This window comes from Dromiciops gliroides, chromosome 2, assembly GCF_019393635.1.
Source record: "Dromiciops gliroides isolate mDroGli1 chromosome 2, mDroGli1.pri, whole genome shotgun sequence".
NCBI classification, from domain to species: Eukaryota; Metazoa; Chordata; class Mammalia; order Microbiotheria; family Microbiotheriidae; genus Dromiciops; species Dromiciops gliroides.
Genome location: NC_057862.1, coordinates 636174554 through 636181875, shown reverse-complemented (window position 1 = coordinate 636181875; position 7322 = coordinate 636174554). Strand labels below are relative to the sequence as shown.

General features: G+C 40.7%; 1 pseudogene; it reads right to left on the bottom strand.

Moving 5' to 3' along the window:
• Nucleotides 1–4722: 4722 nt before the first annotated feature.
• LOC122739447 overlaps nt 4723–7322 on the bottom strand; it is a 27747-nt pseudogene continuing 25147 nt past the window's right edge.

Here is a 7322-nt window from a genome sequence, read left to right as displayed (position 1 = left end):
TTTAGAGGATCCAAAAGAGAAATTTTATTTGTTTTGTAGGACTTTGGGCTTATTTAACACTATGTTGTTCAGTCATGTCCAACTCTTCATGACCTCATTTGGGGTTTTCTTGGCAAAGTTACTGGAGTGTTTTGCCATTTCCTTCTTCATTTTAATATCAGTTTATTTAAGTGTACCTATCTTATTCATGTTGTGTTTTTTAAATATCTTGTTTTGGGGCAGCTAGATGGCACAGTGGTTAAAGCACCGGCCCTAGATTCAGGAGTACCTGGGTTCGGATCCGGCCTCAGACACTTGACACTTACCAGCTGTGTGACCCTGGGCAAGTCACTTAACCACCATTTCCTTGCAAAAAAAAAAATCTTGTTTTATTTACCAGGTCAGTGGATTCTTGTTTAAATTTTGTTCATCTCATCTAATTTTGATGTTTAGTTGGAATTTTTTGATTTGATACTTTTCTTGGTTTGTTTTAGTTTATTCAATCCATTCTTCTGTCCTTTCTTTTGTTGATGAAAATGTTTAAAGATACAAATATTCTCCTAAGAATTGCTATTTTTTGCATCCCACAAGTTTTTATATGTTTTCTCTTCATTATCACTGTTTTCAGTTAAGTAATCCATTATGCCTGATTTGTTCTTTGGCTCATCAATTGTTAAGGATTAAATTATTGTCTCTAATTGATATTCTGCTTTTTAAATGCCCTTTATTGAATATGTTTTATTGTGCTATAGTAAGTATAGGATATATTTAATATTAGTATTTTATAGCATTTTGTGAGGGGGTTTTTTTGTATTAGGATACATGCTCAATTTTTCTAAAAGTGCCGTATTCAGTTAAGAAATATGTAGACTGTAAAACAACTCTGAGGTACTACCTCACACCTATCAGATTGGCTAATGTGACAAAAAAAGAAAATAATAAATGTTGGAGAAGCTGTGGAAAAAGTGAAATGTTGGTGGAGTTGTGAATTGATCCAACCATTTTGGAGAGTAATTTGGAACTATGCCCAAAGAGCTATGGGACTGTGCATACCCTTTGACCCAATCATACCACTACAAGGCCTGTATCCCAAAGAGATCATAGAAAAGGGAAAAGGACCCACATGTACAAAAATATTTATAGCAGTTCTCTTTGTGTTGACAAAGAACTGGAAATTGAGGGAATGACCATCAATTGGGGAATGGCTGAACAAGTTGTGGTATATGAATGTAATGGAATACTATTGTGCTATAAGAAATGATGAGCAGGCAGATTTCAGAAAAACCTAGAAAGACTTAAGTGGACTGATGCTGAGTGAAGTGAGCAGAACCGGGAGAACATTGTACACAGTAATAGCAGTAATATGTGATGATCAACTGTGATGGACTTGGCTCTTCTCAGCAGTGATCCAAGACACAGATCTAAGACAATTCCAAAGAACTCATGATGGAAAATGTTCTCAACATCCAGAAAAAAGAACTGTGGATTCTGAATGCAGATTGAACCATATTGTTTCTACTTTGGGGCTGATTTTTTTTTCTTTTTTGAGGTTTTACCCTTGTGTTCTGCTTCTACTTTCACAATATGACTAATGCAAAAATATGTTTAATGTGATTATATAGATATGGATATGCATATGCATATACATGTAGATGTAGATGTAGATATCGAGATAGAGATAGAGATAGAGATAGAGATAGAGATAGAGATAGAGATAGAGATAGAGATAGAGATAGAGATAGAGATAGAGATAGAGATAGAGATAGAGATAGAGATAGAGATAGAGATAGGTCAGATTTGAACTCAGGTCCTCCTGAATCCAGGGCCAGTGCTCTATCCACTTTGCCACCTAGCTGCCCCCTCTATTTGGTTTTTAAAGCCCTTCATAACCTGGCCCCTTGCTACTTTGCTAGTCTTCTTATGACTTACTTCCCTCTATGTACTCTGCAACATTGGCCTCCTTGCTGATGTTGGATAAGTGAGAGTGGTTCAGAGGTACAAAAATAAGTTGGAGGACTTCCTATGTAATTGAGTCACCTCTACCACACTGGGCTTGGTCACCATGACAAGGAAAAACGAGGGTAGAGGGCTTCTACTTAGCTTCCTATGATTAAACAAGTGAACTTAAAACCTGCAGTTTACAGCTCTGGGGCCTAACATACAGAACTTACAGTCACTCCATATCTTGGCTCTGGGCATTTTCTCTGGCTGTCCACCATGCCTGGAATTGTCTTCCTTCTCATTCCTGCTTCCTGGCTTCCTCTAGGTCTCAGCTAAAATCTCAGCTTCTACAACATGCCTTCCCAATCCCCTTTAATTCTTTGTTTGTTTTTTATCCCCCTTAATTCTAATGCTTTCCTTCTGAGGTTATCTCCAATTTATCCATATTTATCACATCTGTACATAGGTGCTTGCATGTTGTCTCCCCCATTAGACTGTGAATTCTTTGAGAGCAGAGACCATCTTTTGCCTTTCTTTGTACTGCCAAAACTAAGCATAAAACTGGCACCAAAAAAGGTACCAAATAAATGTTTGTTGACTTATCCATGTCCTGCTGAAAGTTTGCTGCAGATGTCTCCCAATATGTTGAAAGTGTCCCTGCTTTCTCCCAGAGTCAGAAGATCAATAGTAGAGGACTCTCTACCTATCATCCCTTGATCTTGACATGTGACCAGCCAGTTTTCTCTTCCCATCATGCAACTACTCAACAAAGCCTTTTACCTCTGTCCTCCAGCAAAGGTGCTTATTCTTTCTATGTACAGCCTGCTGCCACCGACTGAGACCCTCTCCATTGCCTTCTTTGTGATATTCATCTATTTCTTTAAGGATAATAACATCTGACTCACTTGCCCCACAGAGTAATTGTAAAAGCTGTTGACTATTAAAGCTGGAGAGAAGCTCAGAGATAATCCGTCCCCCTCGTTTTTACCAAAAATTAATCAAGACCTAAAAATACAATCACTCTGTCCTAAGTCACACACCTAACAAAAGTCTAGATTTATCCAGAGCCTCAATGCTTGCAAAACACTTTACTACCCTGGAAGGTAGGTTCCATTATCATCCCCATTTTACAAAGGAAGAAACTAAGGCTAAGAAAGCTTAAATGATTTGTCTGGGGTCAGTCACATGGTGAATAAGACTTCAGGTCTTCCTGACTTCATGTCCGCTGCTCTGTTGGTGATGCCACCCAGCTGCCTCATAATTAGAGGTGAAACCGGAACTCAAATTCCAGTCTTTGGACTCCAGTGTGAGAAATAATTCATTTGGACCCCTGCTCTATTCCAATCAGTATTCAGGGTAGTGATTATAAGTTCTGTATGTTAGGCCCCAGAGCTGTAAACTGCAGGTTATAAGTTCACTTGTTTAATCATAAAAAGCTAAGTAGAGGTACTCCGCCCTTCTTTTACCTTGTCATGGTGACCAAGCCTAGAGTGGTAGAGGTGACTCAATTACATAGGAAGTCCTCCAACTTATTTTTGTAGCTCTGTACCACTCTCACTTGTCCAACATGAGCAAGTGACCATCTCATGACCATCTAGCCAGTGGAGATACCCCCTGCTTTTCCCAATCCACGACCCTGCTGACATACCATCTTTGCTTATTTTAGCTTATGCATCATAGGTCAACCAATGGAATTCTGTACTTTGCATAGACACTTTAGAACATCCAGGTAATAGATCTGGTATCAAATCTTATAAAAACAAGGTCCTTAGGTGGTGCAGTGGATAAAGCACCGGCCCTGGATTCAGGAGGACTTGAGTTCAAATCTGGTCTCAGGCACTCGACACTTACTGGCTTTGTGACCCGGGGCAAGTCACTTAACCTTCATTGCCCTGCCAAAATAAATAAATAAATAAATAATTTAAAACAAAGTTCTGGAAGAAGAAGGCACTTCAGATCATGAGGAAGATGTGGGGTCCATTTCATTAGAGGGGACCATGGATCTTTTAATAAAGTGCCATTGGCTCGGAGCTCTGCCTCTGAGCCAATTTTAATCCCTACACCAAATATCATACTCTTTCCACACTAAAGCCCTGCCTCTTCAGAGAGAGGGATTGAAAGAGAGAGAGAGAGAGTTCTAATGTGATTATGAAACTGTAAAGCAAGATAGATGCTGCTATTCACACTGGTCCCTAGCAGCAGCATGATAGTCTCAAAAGACTGTTGTGCTTGAAGTCAGAGGACCTGGCTTCCAACCCTGCTTCTGTAACTTGCTGTCTCTATGGCCCTGGACAAGTCATCCTCGCTTTCCCTTTTTTTGTCAAATGTTGACATGTCCCTTCTGGCTCTAAATCATACAATTCTGGGGATGAAGGATTCTTTTCTAGAGTCAGGATGGGCTGAATGACCTCATCATAGGATTATGGAACTAGAGTTTTAAGAGATCTATAAGCCATCTAGTCTAAACCCTTCACTTAACAAATGAGGAAACTGGGGCTCTAAGAGTGTGACTTGCCTGGTATGACACAGCTTTTAAGTGTCAACAGCAAGATTTGAAACCACAACTTTCTGATTCTATGTCCAGAATCTTATTGACTAAACCAGGCTACCTCCCTTCTATTTCACCATCATAAGGTCCCACCTGAATATCAGTTAAATTCATCTCCTACAGTAATAATGACTGAAAGTCAAAATATCTGACCCAAAGTACAATATATTTGGTAGATACTGAGGAACTATTCAAAGGAAATGATTAGAGGTTATTAAATAGTAGTAACAGCAAAAATGGTTTAAGGTTGGAACTCATGACTCCTCCTGGGCATCTGGGTCCACTATTTTCTTCTTCTTCTTCTGAGGCAGGATCCTCAGCCAAAACTCCAACTTCTTTGCTTTCAGGCTCTTTCCCACGGATGGATGGAGATTTAGCTGCAGGTACTCTTCATTCTCATTATAGGCCGGCCAGTGCAGAAGGCCTGCACCATTTGGGTCCCTAGAGACAAAAAAACAGAACCCCAAACCACATAGGTTCAGGAAGAAAAGATTTCAGTGAATTAGCCAACTTAGTGAGCTGACATCTGCTTTACCAAATAACCACCAAGTGCTGAAGTCTGAGAAGTTGGGGCAGGGAGGGGCAGGGAGGGGCAGGGAGGGTCAACAGCCAGTGGTGGCAACCATGGGAATAAGGCCTGTTCATCTACATGGAAGTACTTTGGCTTAATCCCTCATGTGGCCCTTTATTGAGAACCCCTCTACTGCACTAAAGGGTGAAGACTCAGAGAAATGATGTTGTTTCAAGTGGGGAGTAAATCATAGCAGAGATAAGATTTGAATTCTGGGCAGCTGAGGCCAAACTCATTGTCCGTGTTACCAGACCCCATCCTGCTGCTTCTCAGGGAGAAAGAAAGCTCCCAAAGGCTCAGGGGTGATGGTGTGGGCTAAGCAAGGTGCCTCTCATCCTCTCCAAAGTGAGCACATGCCTCTCCCTGAGTCATGAACTTGAGGAAAGGGTTGTGTTTGCTCACCAGATCTTACCCAAATGCTCATAGATGATTTTGTTTTCTTTGTTAGGGGAAAACCCTATGGAAAAAAAGAGCCAAGTGGCCCCTTCCAAGGAGACTTGCTAGAACTGTTGAGAGAGCCGGGGGGCAGGATTCTCACCCATTTCGGGAAAAGTTTGCCCAGTAGGTCATTATGTTCTGACTGAGTAGTTTTTCCTCTTGTGTTCCACCACCTACAACTAAGAACAAGAAGGAAACAGCTCTGTTAAGGTCAACGTTCAGACTAAGCTGCTGGGCCAAACGGCAATGAATTCACTGGCCATGGCAAGTCTCGAAGCAGATAAATGTATAAATTGACCTTCCAATCCATGAGGCCCCTTCTGCCAGGACAGTGACAGGGACTTGGAAGTAAGGACAGAAGGCTTCCAAAAACACAGATTTGAATCTGGAACTCAAAATCCTACAAAAATGAATGCTGAAAATGATCTTTGGGGCAGCTAGATGGCACAGTGCTTAAAGCACTGGCCCTGGATTCAGGAGTACCTGAGTTCAAATTCGGCCTCAGACACTTGACACTTACTAGCTGTGTGACCCTGGGCAATTCACTTAACCCCCATTGCCTGCAAAAAAAAAAAATGATCTTTACATGTGATTTGGAAAAAAAATAAAATAAAATACTATTAAAAACAAACAAACAGGGGGCAGCTAGGTGGCGCAGTGGATAGAGCACCAGCCCTGGAGTCAGGAGTACCTGAGTTCAAATCTGGCCTCAGACACTTAACACTTACTAGCTGTGTGACCCTGGGCAAGTCACTTAACCCCAATTGCCTCACTAAAAAAATAAAAATAAATAAAAATTTAAAAAAACAAACAAACAAATAAACAAATAAAAACAAAACACAGATTTGGGACCATTTAACAACATTAACTCCAAAGATTTCTAAATGAGACTTTTGTCCAATGACCAAGAAGTAGATTCACTAGGGGAGAAACTGAACCAAAAAATAATGGAAGGAAGGGAGGAAAGGAAAGAAAGGAAGAAAGAAAGAAGAGGGAGAGTGGAGGGCAGGGGAAGGGAGGGAGGGAAGACTTCCAGCACATAGGGCAGACCCTTTGAGGAGGATTTATTGAAGCACAAGAACAAGAATCACACAGGATGAGATGGTGTGACAGCTTAGGTTCTATACCAGAGGATAGGCATTGGTGAAGTCATAGGTTCAATGACATATGGAAATGTGGGGGGGTTTTTGTGTTTGTGCCTCATCTTCCCTTCTGGATAATAAGCTTCAGGAAGAAAGAAACTGTGGCTTATTTATGAGAACTCAGCACGTAGGATGTGCCTAATCATGTAAATCAAATTGAATCGAAGTGAATTGAATTGAGAGTCTGATTCAATTTTCCCCTTCACCTGAACAAGCAAGTTGAGCTAGGGGATCTCTGAAGCTGAGCCCTCAATAAAGAGGTGCTAAATCAATCCCTTTTCACATTCAGACTGTAGAATGTGTGTCTTTCAAAAAATGAAGCGGGGCCCTCCTGGCTTCTTGTTAAATGCTTCATGGAGCCTTAGACTTGGGGTGCAAGCCAGATGAAATGAAATCCCAGTTCTAACATTTACTAGCTGTGGGACCCTGGGCAAGCCACTTACCCTCTGTTTGCTTAAGTTTCCTAAACTATAAAATGGGATGATAATAATAACAACAACAACAACAATAATAATAGCAGCACCTATGTCACAGGGTTGTTGCAAGGATCAGATCAGATAATGTGTATGAAGTAAAGCCATTTGCAAACCTATATGCACTATAAGAAATGTCAATTATTATTAGTTGTGAGATTTTGGGTGAGTCATTTCCTTTCTTCCAAATCTCAGTTCCTTCCTTCCAAAATGGAGCTGATCATCTTACA